The sequence below is a fragment of the Theobroma cacao genome, chromosome 4 (assembly GCF_053813885.1).
Source record: "Theobroma cacao isolate CCN51 chromosome 4, ASM5381388v1, whole genome shotgun sequence".
Lineage (NCBI taxonomy): Eukaryota > Viridiplantae > Streptophyta > Magnoliopsida > Malvales > Malvaceae > Theobroma > Theobroma cacao.
The window spans coordinates 12931435-12951395 of NC_142642.1; positions in this window are offsets into that span (position 1 = coordinate 12931435).

Here is a 19961-nt window from a genome sequence, read left to right on the forward strand (position 1 = left end):
TTATTTACAACCTTTCTTATCCAAAAATATAAAAAAATTCAACTTAAAATCAATAATGAGATTATAAAACCATTTAAAGCGAGTAATAAGGCTTTCAAAGGCATAGGTGACTATAAATGGACTTTTCTTGTCAATGGATGGCTTTTGCTTCACATTTCTCGAGGTAAACATTTATTTAGAACCTTTCTTAACCGAAAACATAAAAAAATTCAACTTAAAGTCAATAATGAGATTATAAAATCATTTGAAGCGAGTAATAAGGCTTTCAAAGGTATAGGTGATCATAAATGGACTTTTCTTGTCAATGGATGGCTTTTGCTTCACGTTTCTCAGGGTAAACATTTATTTATAACCTTTCTTAACCGAAAACATAAAAAAATTCAACTTAAAATCAATAATGAGTTTATAACACCATTTAAAGCGAGTAATAAGGCTTTCAAAGGCATAGGTGACAATAAATGGACTTTTCTTGTCAATGGATGGCTTTCGCTTCACATTTCTCGAGGTAAACATTAATTTAGAACCTTTCTTAACCAAAAACAAAAAAAAATTCAACTTAAAATCAATAATGAGATTATAAAACCATTTAAAGCGAGTGATAAGGCTTTCGAGGCATAGATGACTATAAACGGACTTTTCTTGTCAATGGATGGCTTTTGCTTCACATTTCTCGATGTAAACATTTATTTAGAACCTTTCTTAACAAAAAACATAAAAAAACTCAACTTAAAATCAATAATGAAATTATAAAACCATTTAAAGCGAGTAATAAGGCTTTCAAAGGTATAAGTGACTATAAATGGACTTTTCTTGTCAATGGATGGCTTTTGCTTCACGTTTCTCGAGGTAAACATTTATTTATAACCATTCTTAACCGAAAACATAAAAAAATTCAACTTAAAATCAATAATGAGATTATAAAACCATTCAAAGCGAGTAGTAAGGCTTTCAAAGGCATAGGTGACTATAAATGGACTTTTCTTTTCAATGGATGGCTTTTGCTTCACATTTCTCGATGTAAACATTTATTTAGAACCTTTATTAGCCGAAAACATGAAAAAATTCAACTGAAAATCAATAACGAGATTATAAAACCATTTAAAGTGACTAATAAGGCTTTGAAAGGCATAGGTGACTATAAATGGACTTTTCTTGTCAATGGATGGCTTTTGCTGCACATTTCTCGAGGTAAACATTTATTTAGAACCTTTCTTAACCAAAAACAAAAAAAAATTCAACCTAAAATCAATAATGAGATTATAAAACCATTTAAAGCGACTAATAGGGCTTTGAAAGGCATAGGTGACTATAAATTGACTTTTCTTATCAATGGATGGCTTTTCCTTCACGTTTCTCAAGGTAAACATTTATTTATAACCTTTCTTAACCGAAAACATAAAAAAATTCAACTTAAAATCAATAATGAGATTATAAAACCATTTAAAGCGAGTAATAAGGCTTTCAAAGGTATAGGTGATCATAAATGGACTTTTCTTGTCAATGGATGGCTTTTGCTTCACGTTTCTCAGGGTAAACATTTATTTATAACCTTTCTTAACCGAAAACATAAAAAAATTCAACTTAAAATCAATAATGAGTTTAGAAAACCATTTAAAGCGAGTAATAAGGCTTTCAAAGGCATAGGTGACTATAAATGGACTTTTCTTGTCAATGGATGGCTTTCGCTTCACATTTCTCGAGGTAAACATTAATTTAGAACCTTTCTTAACCAAAAAAAAAAAAAATTCAACTTAAAATCAATAATGAGATTATAAAACCATTTAAAGCGAGTGATAAGGCTTTCAAACGCATAGGTGACTATAAATGGACTTTTCTTGTCAATGGATGGCTTTTGCTTCACATTTCTCGATGTAAACATTTATTTAGAACCTTTCTTAACAAAAAACATAAAAAAACTCAACTTAAAATCAATAATGAAATTATAAAACCATTTAAAGCGAGTAGTAAGGCTTTCAAAGGTATAAGTGACTATAAATGGACTTTTCTTGTCAATGGATGGCTTTTGCTTCACGTTTCTCGAGGTAAACATTTATTTATAACCTTTCTTAACCGAAAACATAAACAAATTCAACTTAAAATCAATAATGAGATTATAAAACCATTCAAAGCGAGTAGTAAGGCTTTCAAAGGCATAGGTGACTATAAATGGACTTTTCTTTTCAATGGATGGCTTTTGCTTCACATTTCTCGATGTAAACATTTATTTAGAACCTTTATTAACCGAAAACATGAAAAAATTCAACTGAAAATCAATAACAAGATTATAAAACCATTTAAAGTGACTAATAAGGCTTTGAAAGGCATAGGTGACTATAAATGGACTTTTCTTGTCAATGGATGGCTTTTGCTTCACATTTCTCGAGGTAAACATTTATTTACAACCTTTCTTAACCAAAAACATAAAAAAATTCAACTTAAAATCAATAATGAGATTATAAAACCATTTAAAGCGAGTAATAAGGCTTTCAAAGGCATAGGTGACTATAAATGGACTTTTCTTGTCAATGGATGGCTTTTGCTTCACGTTTCTCAGGGTAAAAATTTATTTATAACCTTTCTTAACCGAAAACATAAAAAAATTCAACTTAAAATCAATAATGAGTTTAGAAAACTATTTAAAGCGAGTAATAAGGCTTTCAAAGGCATAGGTGACTATAAATGGACTTTTCTTGTCAATGGAAGGCTTTCGCTTCACATTTCTCGAGGTAAACATTAATTTAGAACCTTTCTTAACCCAAAACAAAAAAAAATTCAACTTAAAATCAATAATGAGATTATAAAACCATTTAAAGCGAGTGATAAGGCTTTCGAACGCATAGGTGACTATAAATGGACTTTTCTTGTCAATGGATGGCTTTTGCTTCACATTTCTCGATGTAAACATTTATTTAGAACCTTTCTTAACAAAAAACATAAAAAAACTCAACTTAAAATCAATAATGAAATTAAAAAACCATTTAAAGCGAGTAGTAAGGCTTTCAAAGGTATAAGTGACTATAAATGGACTTTTCTTGTCAATGGATGGCTTTTGCTTCACGTTTCTCGAGGTAAACATTTATTTATAACCTTTCTTAACCGAAAACATAAAAAAATTCAACTTAAAATCAATAATGAGATTATAAAACCATTCAAAGCGAGTAGTAAGGCTTTCAAAGGCATAGGTGACTGTAAATGGACTTTTCTTTTCAATGGATGGCTTTTGCTTCACATTTCTCGATGTAAACATTTATTTAGAACCTTTATTAACCGAAAACATGAAAAAATTCAACTGAAAATCAATAACGAGATTATAAAACCATTTAAAGTGACTAATAAGGCTTTGAAAGGCATAGGTGACTATAAATGGACTTTTCTTGTCAATGGATGGCTTTTGCTTCACATTTCTCGAGGTAAACATTTATTTACAACCTTTCTTAACCAAAAACATAAAAAAATTCAACTTAAAATCAATAATGAGATTATAAAGCCATTTAAAGCGAGTAATAAGGCTTTCAAAGGCATAGGTGACTATAAATGGACTTTTCTTGTCAATGGATGGCTTTTGCTTCACATTTCTCGAGGTAAACATTTATTTAGAACCTTTCTTAACCGAAAACATAAAAAAAATTCAACTTAAAATCAATAATGAGATTATAAAACCATTTAAAGCGAGTAATAAGGCTTTCAAAGGTATAGGTGATCATAAATGGACTTTTCTTTTCAATGGATGGCTTTTGCTTCACGTTTCTCAGGGTAAACATTTATTTATAACCTTTCTTAACCGAAAACATAAAAAAATTCAACTTAAAATCAATAATGAGTTTAGAAAACCATTTAAAGCGAGTAATCGGGCTTTCAAAGGCATAGGTGACTATAAATGGACTTTTCTTATCAATGCATGGCTTTCGCTTCACATTTCTCGAGGTAAACATTAATTTAGAACCTTTCTTAACCAAAAACAAAAAAAAATTCAACTTAAAATCAATAATGAGATTATAAAACCATGTAAAGCGAGTGATAAGGCTTTCGAAGGCATAGGTGACTATAAATGGACTTTTCTTATCAATGGATGGCTTCTGCTTCACATTTCTCGATGTAAACATTTATTTAGAACCTTTCTTAACAAAAAACATAAAAAAACTCAACTTAAAATCAATAATGAAATTATAAAACCATTTAAAGCGAGTAATAAGGCTTTCAAAGGTATAAGTGACTATAAATGGACTTTTCTTGTCAATGGATGGCTTTTGCTTCACGTATCTCGAGATAAACATTTATTTATAACCTTTCTTAACCGAAAACATAAAAAAATTCAACTTAAAATCAATAATGAGATTATAAAACCATTCAAAGCGAGTAATAAGGCTTTCAAAGGCATAGGTGACTATAAATGGACTTTTCTTGTCAATGGATGGCTTTTGCTTCACATTTCTCGATGTAAACATTTATTTAGAACCTTTATTAACCGAAAACATTAAAAAATTCAACTGAAAATCAATAACGAGATTATAAAACCATTTAAAGTGACTAATAAGGCTTTGAAAGGCATAGGTGACTATAAATGGACTTTTCTTGTCAATGGATGGCTTTTGCTTCACATTTCTTGAGGTAAACATTTATTTACAACCTTTCTTAACCAAAAACATAAAAAAATTCAACTTAAAATCAATAATGAGATTATAAAACCATTTAAAGCGAGTAATAAGGCTTTCAAAGGCATAGGTGACTATAAATGGACTTTTCTTGTCAATGGATGGCTTTTGCTTCACGTTTCTCAGAGTAAACATTTATTTATAACCTTTCTTAACCGAAAACATAAAAAAATTCAACTTAAAATCAATAATGAGTTTATAAAACCATTTAAAGCGAGTAATAAGGCTTTCAACGGTATAAGTGAATATGAATGGACTTTTCTTGTCAATGGATGGCTTTTGCTTCACATTTCTCAAGGTAAACATTTATTTAGAACCTTTCGTAACCAAAAACATAAAAAAAGTCAACTTAAAATCAATAATGAGATTATAAAACCATTTAAAGCGAGTAATAAGGCTTTCAAAGGCATAGGTGACTATAAATGGACTTTTCTTGTCAATGGATGGCTTTTGCTTCACATTTCTCGAGGTAAACATTTATTTAGAACCTTTCTTAGCCGAAAACATAAAAAAATTCAACTTAAAATCAATAATGAGATTATAAAACCATTTAAAGCGAGTAATAAGGCTTTCAAAGGCATAGGTGACTATAAATGGACTTTTCTTGTCAATGGATGGCTTTTGCTTCACATTTCTCGAGGTAAACATTTATTTAGAACCTTTCGTAACCAAAAACATAAAAAAACTCAACTTAAAATCAATAATGAAATTATAAAACCATTTAAAGCGAGTAATAAGGCTTTCAAAGGTATAAGTGACTATAAATGGACTTTTCTTGTCAATGGATGGCTTTTGCTTCACGTTTCTCGAGATAAACATTTATTTATAACCTTTCTTAACCGAATACATAAAAAAATTCAACTTAAAATCAATAATGAGATTATAAAACCATTCAAAGCGAGTAATAAGGCTTTCAAAGGCATAGGTGACTATAAATGGACTTTTCTTGTCAATGGATGGCTTTTGCTTCACATTTCTCGATGTAAACATTTATTTAGAACCTTTATTAACCGAAAACATGAAAAAATTCAACTGAAAATCAATAACGAGATTATAAAACCATTTAAAGTGACTAATAAGGCTTTGAAAGGCATAGGTGACTATAAATGGACTTTTCTTGTCAATGGATGGCTTTTGCTTCACATTTCTTGAGGTAAACATTTATTTACAACCTTTCTTAACCAAAAACATAAAAAAATTCAACTTAAAATCAATAATGAGATTATAAAACCATTTAAAGCGAGTAATAAGGCTTTCAAAGGCATAGGTGACTATAAATGGACTTTTCTTGTCAATGGATGGCTTTTGCTTCACGTTTCTCAGAGTAAACATTTATTTATAACCTTTCTTAACCGAAAACATAAAAAAATTCAACTTAAAATCAATAATGAGATTATAAAACCATTTAAAGCGAGTGATAAGGCTTTCGAAGGCATTGGTGACTATAAATGGACTTTTCTTGTCAATGGATGGCTTTTGCTTCACATTTCTCGATGTAAACATTTATTTAGAACCTTTCTTAACAAAAAACATAAAAAAACTCAACTTAAAATCAATAATGAAATTATAAAACCATTTAAAGCGAGTAATAAGGCTTTCAAAGGTATAAGTGACTATAAATGGACTTTTCTTGTCAATGGATGGCTTTTGCTTCACGTTTCTCGAGGTAAACATTTATTTATAACCTTTCTTAACCGAAAACATAAAAAAATTCAACTTCAAATCAATAATGAGATTATAAAACCATTCAAAGCGAGTAGTAAGGCTTTCAAAGGCATAGGTGACAATAAATGGACTTTTCTTGTCAATGGATGGCTTTTGCTTCACATTTCTCGATGTAAACATTTATTTAGAACCTTTATTAACCGAAAACATGAAAAAATTCAACTGAAAATCAATAACGAGATTATAAAACCATTTAAAGTGACTAATAAGGCTTTGAAAGGCATAGGTGACTATAAATGGACTTTTCTTGTCAATGGATGGCTTTTGCTTCACATTTCTTGAGGTAAACATTTATTTACAACCTTTCTTAACCAAAAACATAAAAAAATTCAACTTAAAATCAATAATGAGATTATAAAACCATTGAAAGCGAGTAATAAGGCTTTCAAAGGCATAGGTGACTATAAATGGACTTTTCTTGTCAGTGGATGGCTTTTGCTTCACATTTCTCGATGTAAACATTTATTTAGAACCTTTCTTAATCGAAAACATAAAAAAATTCAACTTAAAATCAATAATGAGATTATAAAACCATTTAAAGCGAGTAATAAGGCTTTCAAAGGCATAGGTGACTATATATGGACTTTTCTTTTCAATGGATGGCTTTTGCTTCACGTTTCTCGAGGTAAACATTTATTTATAACCTTTCTTATCCGAAAATATAAAAAAATTCAACTTAAAATCAATAATGAGATTATAAAACCATTTAAAGCGAGTAATAAGGCTTTCAAAGGCATAGGTGACTATAAATGGACTTTTCTGGTCAATGGATGGCTTTTGTTTCGCGTTTCTCGAGGTAAACATTTATTTATAACCTTTCTTAATCTAAAACATAAAACATTTTAATTCAAAATCGATAATAAGATTATAAAACCATTTAACGTGAGTAATAAGGCTTTCAAAGGCATAGGTGATTATAAATGGACTTTTCTTGTCAATGGATGGCTTTTGCTTCGCGTTTCTTGAGGTAAACATTTATTTATAACCTTTCTCAACTGAAAACATAGAAAAATTCAACCTAAACTACATAATGAGATTATAAAACCATTTAAAGCGAGTAATAAGGCTTTGAAAGGCATAGGTGACTATAAATGGACTTTTCTTGTCAATAGATGGCTTTTGCTTCGCGTTTCTCGAGGTAAACATTTATTTACAACCTTTCTTATCCGAAAATATAAAAAAATTCAACTTAAAATCAATAATGAGATTATAAAACCATTTAAAGCGAGTAATAAGGCTTTCAAAGGCATAGGTAACTATAAATGGACTTTACTTGTCAATGGAAGGCTTTCGCTTGGCGTTTCTCAAGGTAAACATTTATTTATAACCTTTCTTAACCGAAAACATAAAAAAATTCAACTTAAAATCAATAATGAGATTATAAAACCATTTAAAGCGAGTAATAAGGCTTTCAAATGCATAGGTGACGATAAATGGACTTTACTTGTCAATGGAAGGCTTTCGCTTGGCGTTTCTCAAGGTAAGCATTTATTTATAACCTTTCTTAACCGAAAACATAAAAAAATTCAACTTAAAATCAATAATGAAATTATAAAACCATTTAAAGCGAGTAATAAGGCTTTAAAAGGTATAGGTGACTATAAATGGACTTTTCTTGTCAATGGATGGCTTTTGCTTCGCGTTTCTCGAGGTAAACATCTATTTATAACCTTTCTGATTTGTGAACATAAAAATATTCAATTCAAAATCAATAATAAGATTATAAAACCATTTAACGTGAGTAATAAGGCTTTCAAAGGCATAGGTGACTATAAATGGACTTTTCTTGTCAATGGATGGCTTTTGCTTCGCGTTTCTCGAGGTAAACATTTATTTATAACCTTTCTTAACCGAAAACATAAAAAAATTCAACTTAAAATCAATAATGAGATTATAAAACCATTTAAAGCGAGTAATAAGGCTTTCAAAGGCATAAGTGACTATAAATGGACTTTTCTTGTCAATGGATGGCTTTTGCTTCACATTTCTCGATGTAAACATTTATTTAGAACCTTTCTTAATCGAAAACATAAAAAACTTCAACTGAAAATCAATAACGAGATTATAAAACCATTTAAAGTGACTAATAAGGCTTTGAAAGGCATAGGTGACTATAAATGGACTTTTCTTGTCAATGGATGGCTTTTGCTGCACATTTCTCGAGGTAAACATTTATTTAGAACCTTTCTTAACCAAAAACAGAAAAAAATTCAACCTAAAATCAATAATGAGATTATAAAACCATTTAAAGCGACTAATAGGGCTTTGAAAGGCATAGGTGACTATAAATTGACTTTTCTTATCAATGGATGGCTTTTCCTTCACGTTTCTCAAGGTAAACATTTATTTATAACCTTTCTTAACCGAAAACATAAAAAAATTCAACTTAAAATCAATAATGAGTTTATAAAACCATTTAAAGCGAGTAATAAGGCTTTCAAAGGCATAGGTGCCTATAAATGGACTTTTCTTGTTAATGGATGGCTTTTGCTTCACGTTTCTCGAGGTAAACATTTATTTATAACCTTTCTGATCCGAAAATATAAAAAAATTCAACTTAAAATCAATAACGAGATTATAAAACCATTTAAAGTGACTAATAAGGCTTTCAAAGGTATAAGTGACTATAAATGGACTTTTCTTGTCAATGGATTGCTTTTGCTTCACGTTTCTCGAGGTAAACATTTATTTATAACCTTTCTTAACCGAAAACATAAAAAAATTCAACTTAAAATCAATAATGAGATTATAAAACCATTCAAAGCGAGTAGTAAGGCTTTCAAAGGCATAGGTGACTATAAATGGACTTTTCTTTTCAATGGATGGCTTTTGCTTCACATTTCTCGATGTAAACATTTATTTAGAACCTTTATTAACCGAAAACATGAAAAAATTCAACTGAAAATCAATAACGAGATTATAAAACCATTTAAAGTGACTAATAAGGCTTTGAAAGGCATAGGTGACTATAAATGGACTTTTCTTGTCAATGGATGGCTTTTGCTTCACATTTCTCGAGGTAAACATTTATTTACAACCTTTCTTAACCAAAAACATAAAAAAATTCAACTTAAAATCAATAATGAGATTATAAAACCATTTAAAGCGAGTAATAAGGCTTTCAAAGGCATAGGTGACTATAAATGGACTTTTCTTGTCAATGGATGGCTTTTGCTTCACATTTTTCGAGGTAAACATTTATTTAGAACCTTTCTTAACCGAAAACATAAAAAAATTCAACTTAAAATCAATAATGAGATTATAAAACCATTTAAAGCGAGTAATAAGGCTTTCAAAGGTATAGGTGATCATAAATGGACTTTTTTTTTCAATGTATGGCTTTTGCTTCACGTTTCTCAGGGTAAACATTTATTTGGAACCTTTCTTAACCGAAAACATAAAAAAATTCAACCTAAAATCAATAATAAGATTATAAAACCATTTAAAGCGATTAATAAGGCTTTCAAAGGCATAGGTGACTATAAATGGACTTTTCTTGTCAATGGATGGCTTTTGCTTCACGTTTCTCGAGGTAAACATTTATTTATAACCTTTCTTATCCGAAAATATAAAAAAATTCAACTTAAAATCAATAATGAGATTATAAAACCATTTAAAGCGAGTAATAAGGCTTTCAAAGGTATAAGTGACTATAAATGGACTTTTCTTGTCAATGGATGGCTTTTGCTTCACGTTTCTCGAGGTAAACATTTATTTATAACCTTTCTTAACCGAAAACATAAAAAAATTCAACTTAAAATCAATAATGAGATTATAAAACCATTCAAAGCGAGTAATAAGGCTTTCAAAGGCATAGGTGAGTATAAATGGACTTTTCTTGTCAATGGATGGCTTTTGCTTCACATTTCTCGATGTAAACATTTATTTAGAACCTTTCTTAACAAAAAACATAAAAAAACTCAACTTAAAATCAATAATGAAATTATAAAACCATTTAAAGCGAGTAATAAGGCTTTCAAAGGTATAAGTGACTATAAATGGACTTTTCTTGTCAATGGATGGCTTTTGCTTCACGTTTCTCGAGGTAAACATTTATTTAGAACCTTTCTTAATCGAAAACATAAAAAAATTCAACTTAAAATCAATAATGAGATTATAAAACCATTTAAAGCGAGTAATAAGGCTTTCAAAGGCATAGGTGACTATATATGGACTTTTCTTGTCAATGGATGGCTTTTGCTTCACGTTTCTCGAGGTAAACATTTATTTATAACCTTTCTTATCCGAAAATATAAAAAAATTCAACTTAAAATCAATAATGAGATTATAAAACCATTTAAAGCGAGTAATAAGGCTTTCAAAGGCATAGGTGACTATAAATGGACTTTTCTGGTCAATGGATGGCTTTTGTTTCGCGTTGCTCGAGGTAAACATTTATTTATAACCTTTCTTAATCGAAAACATAAAAAAATTTAATTCAAAATCAATAATAAGATTATAAAACCATTTAACGTGAGTAATAAGGCTTTCAAAGGCATAGGTGACTATAAATGGACTTTTATTGTCAATGGATGGCTTTTGCTTCGCGTTTCTTGAGGTAAACATTTATTTATAACCTTTCTCAACTGAAAACATAGAAAAATTCAACCTAAACTACATAATGAGATTATAAAACCATTTAAAGCGAGTAATAAGGCTTTGAAAGGCATAGGTGACTATAAATGGACTTTTCTTGTCAATAGATGGCTTTTGCTTCGCGTTTCTCGAGGTAAACATTTATTTACAACCTTTCTTATCCGAAAATATAAAAAAATTCAACTTAAAATCAATAATGAGATTATAAAACCATTTAAAGCGAGTAATAAGGCTTTCAAAGGCATAGGTGACTATAAATGGACTTTTCTGGTCAATGGATGGCTTTTCTTTCTCGTTGCTCGAGGTAAACATTTATTTATAACCTTTCTTAATCGAAAACATAAAAAAATTTAATTCAAAATCAATAATAAGATTATAAAACCATTTAACGTGAGTAATAAGGCTTTCAAAGGCATAGGTGACTATAAATGGACTTTTCTTGTCAATGGAAGGCTTTTGCTTCACATTTCTCGATGTAAAGATTTATTTAGAACCTTTCTTAATCGAAAACATAAAAAAATTCAACTGAAAATCAATAACGAGATTAGAAAACCATTTAAAGTGACTAATAAGGCTTTGAAAGGCATAGGTGACTATAAATGGACTTTTCTTGTCAATGGATGGCTTTTGCTTCACATTTCTCGAGGTAAACATTTATTTAGATCCTTTCTTAACCAAAAACAGAAAAAAATTCAACCTAAAATCAATAATGAGATTATAAAACCATTTAAAGCGACTAATAGGGCTTTGAAAGGCATAGGTGACTATCAATTGACTTTTCTTATCAATGGATGGCTTTTCCTTCGCGTTTCTCAAGGTAAACATTTATTTATAACCTTTCTTAACCAAAAACATAAAAAAATTCAACTTAAAATCAATAATGAGTTTATAAAACCATTTAAAGCGAGCAATAAGGCTTTCAAAGGCATAGGTGACTATAAATGGACTTTTCTTGTCAATGGATGGCTTTTGCTTCACGTTTCTCGAGGTAAACATTTATTTATAACCTTTCTTATCCGAAAATATAAAAAAATTCAACTTAAAATCAATAATGAGATTATAAAACCATTTAAAGCGAGTAATAAGGCTTTCAAAGGTATAAGTGACTATAAATGGACTTTTCTTGTCAATGATGGCTTTTGCTTCACGTTTATCGAGGTAAACATTTATTTATAACCTTTCTTAACCGAAAACATAAAAACATTCAACTTAAAATCAATAATGAGATTATAAAACCATTTAAAGCGAGTAATAAGGCTTTCAAAGGCATAGGTGACTATAAATGGACTTTTCTTGTCAGTGGATGGCTTTTTCTTGACATTTCTCGATGTAAACATTTATTTAGAACCTTTCTTAATCGAAAACATAAAAAAATTCAACTTAAAATCAATAATGAGATTATAAAACCATTTAAAGCGAGTAATAAGGCTTTCAAAGGCATAGGTGACTATAAATGGACTTTTCTTGTCAATGGATGGCTTTTGCTTCGCGTTTCGTGAGGTAAACATTTATTTATAACCTTTCTCAACTGAAAACATAGAAAAATTCAACCTAAACTACATAATGAGATTATAAAACCATTTAAAGCGAGTAATAAGGCTTTGAAAGGCATAGGTGACTATAAATGGACTTTTCTTGTCAGTAGATGGCTTTTGCTTCGCGTTTCTCGAGGTAAACATTTATTTACAACCTTTCTTATCCGAAAATATAAAAAAATTCAACTTAAAATTAATAATGAGATTATAAAACCATTTAAAGCGAGTAATAAGGCTTTCAAAGGCATAGGTGACTATAAATGGACTTTTCTTATCAACGGACGGCTTTTGCTTCACGTTTCTCAGGGTAAACATTTATTTATAACCTTTCTTAACCGAAAACATAAAAAAATTCAACTTAAAATCAATAATGAGCTTATAAAACCATTTAAAGCGAGTAATAAGGCTTTCAAAGGCATAGGTGACTATAAATGGACTTTTCTTGTCAGTGGATGGCTTTTGCTTCACATTTCTCGAGGTAAACATTTATTTAGAACCTTTCATAACCGAAAACATAAAAAAATTCAACTTAAAATCAATAATGAGATTATAAAACCATTTAAAGCGAGTAATAAGGCTTTGAAAGGCATAGGTGACTATAAATGGACTTTTCTTGTCAATAGATGGCTTTTGCTTCGCGTTTCTCGAGGTAAACATTTATTTACAACCTTTCTTATCCGAAAATATAAAAAAATTCAACTTAAAATCAATAATGAGATTATAAAACCATTTAGAGCGAGTAATAAGGCTTTCAAAGGCATAGGTGACTATAAATGGACTTTACTTGTCAATGGAAGGCTTTCGCTTGGCGTTTCTCAAGGTAAACATTTATTTATAACCTTTCTTAACCGAAAACATAAAAAAATTAAACTTAAAATCAATAATGAGATTATAAAACCATTTAAAGCGAGTAATAAGGCTTTCAAAGGCATAGGTGACTATAAATGGACTTTTCTTATCAATGGATGGCTTTTGCTTCACGTTTCTCAGGGTAAACATTTATTTATAACCTTTCTTAACCGAAAACATAAAAAAATTCAACTTAAAATCAATAATGATTTTATAAAACCATTTAAAGCGAGTAATAAGGCTTTCAAAGGCATAGGTGACTATAAATGGACTTTTCTTGTCAGTGGATGGCTTTTGCTTCACATTTCTCGAGGTAAACATTTATTTAGAACCTTTCATAACCGAAAACATAAAAAAATTCAACTTAAAATCAATAATGAGATTATAAAACCATTTAAAGCGAGTAATAAGGCTTTCAAAGGTATAGGTGACCATAAATGGACTTTTCTTGTCAATGGATGGCTTTTGCTTCACGTTTTTCGAGGTAAACATTTATTTATACCCTTTCTTATCCGAAAATATAAAAAAATTCAACTTAAAATCAACAATGAGATTATAAAACCATTCAAAGCGAGTAATAAGGCTTTCAAGGGCATAGGTGACTATAAATAGACTTTACTTGTGGACGGAAGGCTTTCGCTTGCCGTTTCTCAAGGTAAACATTTATTTATAACCTTTCTTAACCGAAAACATAAAAAAATTCAACTTAAAATCAATAATGAGATTATAAAACCATTTAAAGTGACTAATAAGGCTTTCAAAGGCATAGGTGACTATAAATGGACTTTACTTGTCAATGGAAGGCTTTCGCTTGGCGTTTCTCAGGGTAAACATTTATTTAGAACCTTTCTTAATCGAAAACATAAAAAAATTCAACTTAAAATCAATAATGAGATTATAAAACCATTTAAAGCGAGTAATAAGGCTTTCAAAGGCATAGGTGACTATATATGGACTTTTCTTTTCAATGGATGGCTTTTGCTTCACGTTTCTCGAGGTAAACATTTATTTATAACCTTTCTTATCCGAAAATATAAAAAAATTCAACTTAAAATCAATAATGAGATTATAAAACCATTTAAAGCGAGTAATAAGGCTTTCAAAGGCATAGGTGACTATAAATGGACTTTTCTGGTCAATGGATGGCTTTTGTTTCGCGTTGCTCGAGGTAAACATTTATTTATAACCTTTCTTAATCTAAAACATAAAACAATTTAATTCAAAATCAATAATAAGATTATAAAACCATTTAACGTGAGTAATAAGGCTTTCAAAGGCATAGGTGATTATAAATGGACTTTTCTTGTCAATGGATGGCTTTTGGTTCGCGTTTCTTGAGGTAAACATTTATTTATAACCTTTCTCAACTGAAAACATAGAAAAATTCAACCTAAACTACATAATGAGATTATAAAACCATTTAAAGCGAGTAATAAGGCTTTGAAAGGCATAGGTGACTATAAATGGACTTTTCTTGTCAATAGATGGCTTTTGCTTCGCGTTTCTCGAGGTAAACATTTATTTATAACCTTTCTTAACCGAAAACATAAAAAAATTCAACTTAAAATCAATAATGAGATTATAAAACCATTTAAAGCGAGTAATAAGGCTTTCAAAGGCATAGGTGACTATATATGGACTTTTCTTTTCAATGGATGGCTTTTGCTTCACGTTTCTCGAGGTAAACATTTATTTATAACCTTTCTTATCCGAAAATATAAAAAAATTCAACTTAAAATCAATAATGAGATTATAAAACCATTTAAAGCGAGTAATAAGGCTTTCAAAGGCATAGGTGACTATATATGGACTTTTCTTTTCAATGGATGGCTTTTGCTTCACGTTTCTCGAGGTAAACATTTATTTATAACCTTTCTTATCCGAAAATATAAAAAAATTCAACTTAAAATCAATAATGAGATTATAAAACCATTTAAAGCGAGTAATAAGGCTTTCAAAGGCATAGGTGACTATAAATGGACTTTTCTTGTCAGTGGATGGCTTTTTCTTGACATTTCTCGATGTAAACATTTATTTAGAACCTTTCTTAATCGAAAACATAAAAAAATTCAACTTAAAATCAATAATGAGATTATAAAACCATTTAAAGCGAGTAATAAGGCTTTCAAAGGCATAGGTGACTATAAATGGACTTTTCTTGTCAATGGATGGCTTTTGCTTCGCGTTTCTTGAGGTAAACATTTATTTATAACCTTTCTCAACTGAAAACATAGAAAAATTCAACCTAAACTACATAATGAGATTATAAAACCATTTAAAGCGAGTAATAAGGCTTTGAAAGGCATAGGTGACTATAAATGGACTTTTCTTGTCAGTAGATGGCTTTTGCTTCGCGTTTCTCGAGGTAAACATTTATTTACAACCTTTCTTATCCGAAAATATAAAAAAATTCAACTTAAAATTAATAATGAGATTATAAAACCATTTAAAGCGAGTAATAAGGCTTTCAAAGGCATAGGTGACTATAAATGGACTTTTCTTATCAACGGATGGCTTTTGCTTCACGTTTCTCAGGGTAAACATTTATTTATAACCTTTCTTAACCGAAAACATAAAAAAATTCAACTTAAAATCAATAATGAGCTTATAAAACCATTTAAAGCGAGTGATAAGGCTTTCAAAGGCATAGGTGACTATAAATGGACTTTTCTTGTCAGTGGATGGCTTTTGCTTCACATTTCTCGAGGTAAACATTTATTTAGAACCTTTCATAACCGAAAACATAAAAAAATTCAACTTAAAATCAATAATGAGATTATAAAACCATTTAAAGCGAGTAATAAGGCTTTGAAAGGCATAGGTGACTATAAATGGACTTTTCTTGTCAATAGATGGCTTTTGCTTCGCGTTTCTCGAGGTAAACATTTATTTACAACCTTTCTTATCCGAAAATATAAAAAAATTCAACTTAAAATCAATAATGAGATTATAAAACCATTTAGAGCGAGTAATAAGGCTTTCAAAGGCATAGGTGACTATAAATGGACTTTACTTGTCAATGGAAGGCTTTCGCTTGGCGTTTCTCAAGGTAAACATTTATTTATAACCTTTCTTAACCGAAAACATAAAAAAATTAAACTTAAAATCAATAATGAGATTATAAAACCATTTAAAGCGAGTAATAAGGCTTTCAAAGGCATAGGTGACTATAAATGGACTTTTCTTATCAATGGATGGCTTTTGCTTCACGTTTCTCAGGGTAAACATTTATTTATAACCTTTCTTAACCGAAAACATAAAAAAATTCAACTTAAAATAAATAATGATTTTATAAAACCATTTAAAACGAGTAATAAGGCTTTCAAAGGCATAGGTGACTATAAATGGACTTTTCTTGTCAGTGGATGGCTTTTGCTTCACATTTCTCGAGGTAAACATTTATTTAGAACCTTTCATAACCGAAAACATAAAAAAATTCAACTTAAAATCAATAATGAGATTATAAAACCATTTAAAGCGAGTAATAAGGCTTTCAAAGGTATAGGTGACCATAAATGGACTTTTCTTGTCAATGGATGGCTTTTGCTTCACGTTTTTCGAGGTAAACATTTATTTATACCCTTTCTTATCCGAAAATATAAAAAAATTCAACTTAAAATCAACAATGAGATTATAAAACCATTCAAAGCGAGTAATAAGGCTTTCAAGGGCATAGGTGACTATAAATAGACTTTACTTGTGGACGGAAGGCTTTCGCTTGCCGTTTCTCAAGGTAAACATTTATTTATAACCTTTCTTAACCGAAAACATAAAAAAATTCAACTTAAAATCAATAATGAGATTATAAAACCATTTAAAGTGACTAATAAGGCTTTCAAAGGCATAGGTGACTATAAATGGACTTTACTTGTCAATGGAAGGCTTTCGCTTGGCGTTTCTCAGGGTAAACATTTATTTAGAACCTTTCTTAATCGAAAACATAAAAAAATTCAACTTAAAATCAATAATGAGATTATAAAACCATTTAAAGCGAGTAATAAGGCTTTCAAAGGCATAGGTGACTATATATGGACTTTTCTTTTCAATGGATGGCTTTTGCTTCACGTTTCTCGAGGTAAACATTTATTTATAACCTTTCTTATCCGAAAATATAAAAAAATTCAACTTAAAATCAATAATGAGATTATAAAACCATTTAAAGCGAGTAATAAGGCTTTCAAAGGCATAGGTGACTATAAATGGACTTTTCTGGTCAATGGATGGCTTTTGTTTCGCGTTGCTCGAGGTAAACATTTATTTATAACCTTTCTTAATCTAAAACATAAAACAATTTAATTCAAAATCAATAATAAGATTATAAAACCATTTAACGTGAGTAATAAGGCTTTCAAAGGCATAGGTGATTATAAATGGACTTTTCTTGTCAATGGATGGCTTTTGGTTCGCGTTTCTTGAGGTAAACATTTATTTATAACCTTTCTCAACTGAAAACATAGAAAAATTCAACCTAAACTACATAATGAGATTATAAAACCCTTTAAAGCGAGTAATAAGGCTTTGAAAGGCATAGGTGACTATAAATGGACTTTTCTTGTCAATAGATGGCTTTTGCTTCGCGTTTCTCGAGGTAAACATTTATTTACAACCTTTCTTATCCGAAAATATAAAAAAATTCAACTTAAAATCAATAATGAGATTATAAAACCATTTAAAGCGAGTAATAAGGCTTTCAAAGGCATAGGTGACTATAAATGGACTTTACTTGTCAATGGAAGGCTTTCGCTTGGCGTTTCTCAAGGTAAACATTTATTTATAACCTTTCTTAACCGAAAACATAAAAAAATTCAACTTAAAATCAATAATGAGATTATAAAACCATTTAAAGTGACTAATAAGGCTTTCAAAGGCATAGGTGACTATAAATGGACTTTACTTGTTAATGGAAGGCTTTCGCTTGGCGTTTCTCAGGGTAAACATTTATTTATAACCTTTCTTAACCGAAAACATAAAAAAATTCAACTTAAAATCAATAATGAGATTATAAAACCATTTAAAGCGAGTAATAAGGCTTTCAAAGGCATAGGTGACTATATATGGACTTTTCTTTTCAATGGATGGCTTTTGCTTCACGTTTCTCGAGGTAAACATTTATTTATAACCTTTCTTATCCGAAAATATAAAAAAATTCAACTTAAAATCAATAATGAGATTATAAAACCATTTAAAGCGAGTAATAAGGCTTTCAAAGGCATAGGTGACTATAAATGGACTTTTCTTGTCAGTGGATGGCTTTTTCTTGACATTTCTCGATGTAAACATTTATTTAGAACCTTTCTTAATCGAAAACATAAAAAAATTCAACTTAAAATCAATAATGAGATTATAAAACCATTTAAAGCGAGTAATAAGGCTTTCAAAGGCATAGGTGACTATAAATGGACTTTTCTTGTCAATGGATGGCTTTTGCTTCGCGTTTCTTGAGGTAAACATTTATTTATAACCTTTCTCAACTGAAAACATGGAAAAATTCAACCTAAACTACATAATGAGATTATAAAACCATTTAAAGCGAGTAATAAGGCTTTGAAAGGCATAGGTTTGAAAGGCATAGGTGACTATAAATGGACTTTTCATGTCAGTAGATGGCTTTTGCTTCGCGTTTCTCGAGGTAAACATTTATTTACAACCTTTCTTATCCGAAAATATAAAAAAATTCAACTTAAAATTAATAATGAGATTATAAAACCATTTAAAGCGAGTAATAAGGCTTTCAAAGGCATAGGTGACTATAAATGGACTTTTCTTATCAACGGATGGCTTTTGCTTCACGTTTCTCAGGGTAAACATTTATTTATAACCTTTCTTAACCGAAAACATAAAAAAATTCAACTTAAAATCAATAATGAGCTTATAAAACCATTTAAAGCGAGTAATAAGGCTTTCAAAGGCATAGGTGACTATAAATGGACTTTTCTTGTCAGTGGATGGCTTTTGCTTCACATTTCTCGAGGTAAACATTTATTTAGAACCTTTCATAACCGAAAACATAAAAAAATTCAACTTAAAATCAATAATGAGATTATAAAACCATTTAAAGCGAGTAATAAGGCTTTCAAAGGTATAGGTGACCATAAATGGACTTTTCTTGTCAATGAATGGCTTTTGCTTCACGTTTTTCGAGGTAAACATCTATTTATACCCTTTCTTATCCGAAAATATAAAAAAATTCAACTTAAAATCAACAATGAGATTATAAAACCATTCAAAGCGAGTAATAAGGCTTTCAAGGGCATAGGTGACTATAAATAGACTTTACTTGTCGACGGAAGGCTTTCGCTTGCCGTTTCTCAAGGTAAACATTTATTTATAACCTTTCTTAACCGAAAACATAAAAAAATTCAACTTAAAATCAATAATGAGATTATAAAACCATTCAAAGTGACTAATAAGGCTTTCAAAGGCATAGGTGACTATAAATGGACTTTACTTGTCAATGGAAGGCTTTCGCTTGGCGTTTCTCAGGGTAAACATTTATTTAGAACCTTTCTTAATCGAAAACATAAAAAAATTCAACTTAAAATCAATAATGAGATTATAAAACCATTTAAAGCGAGTAATAAGGCTTTCAAAGGCATAGGTGACT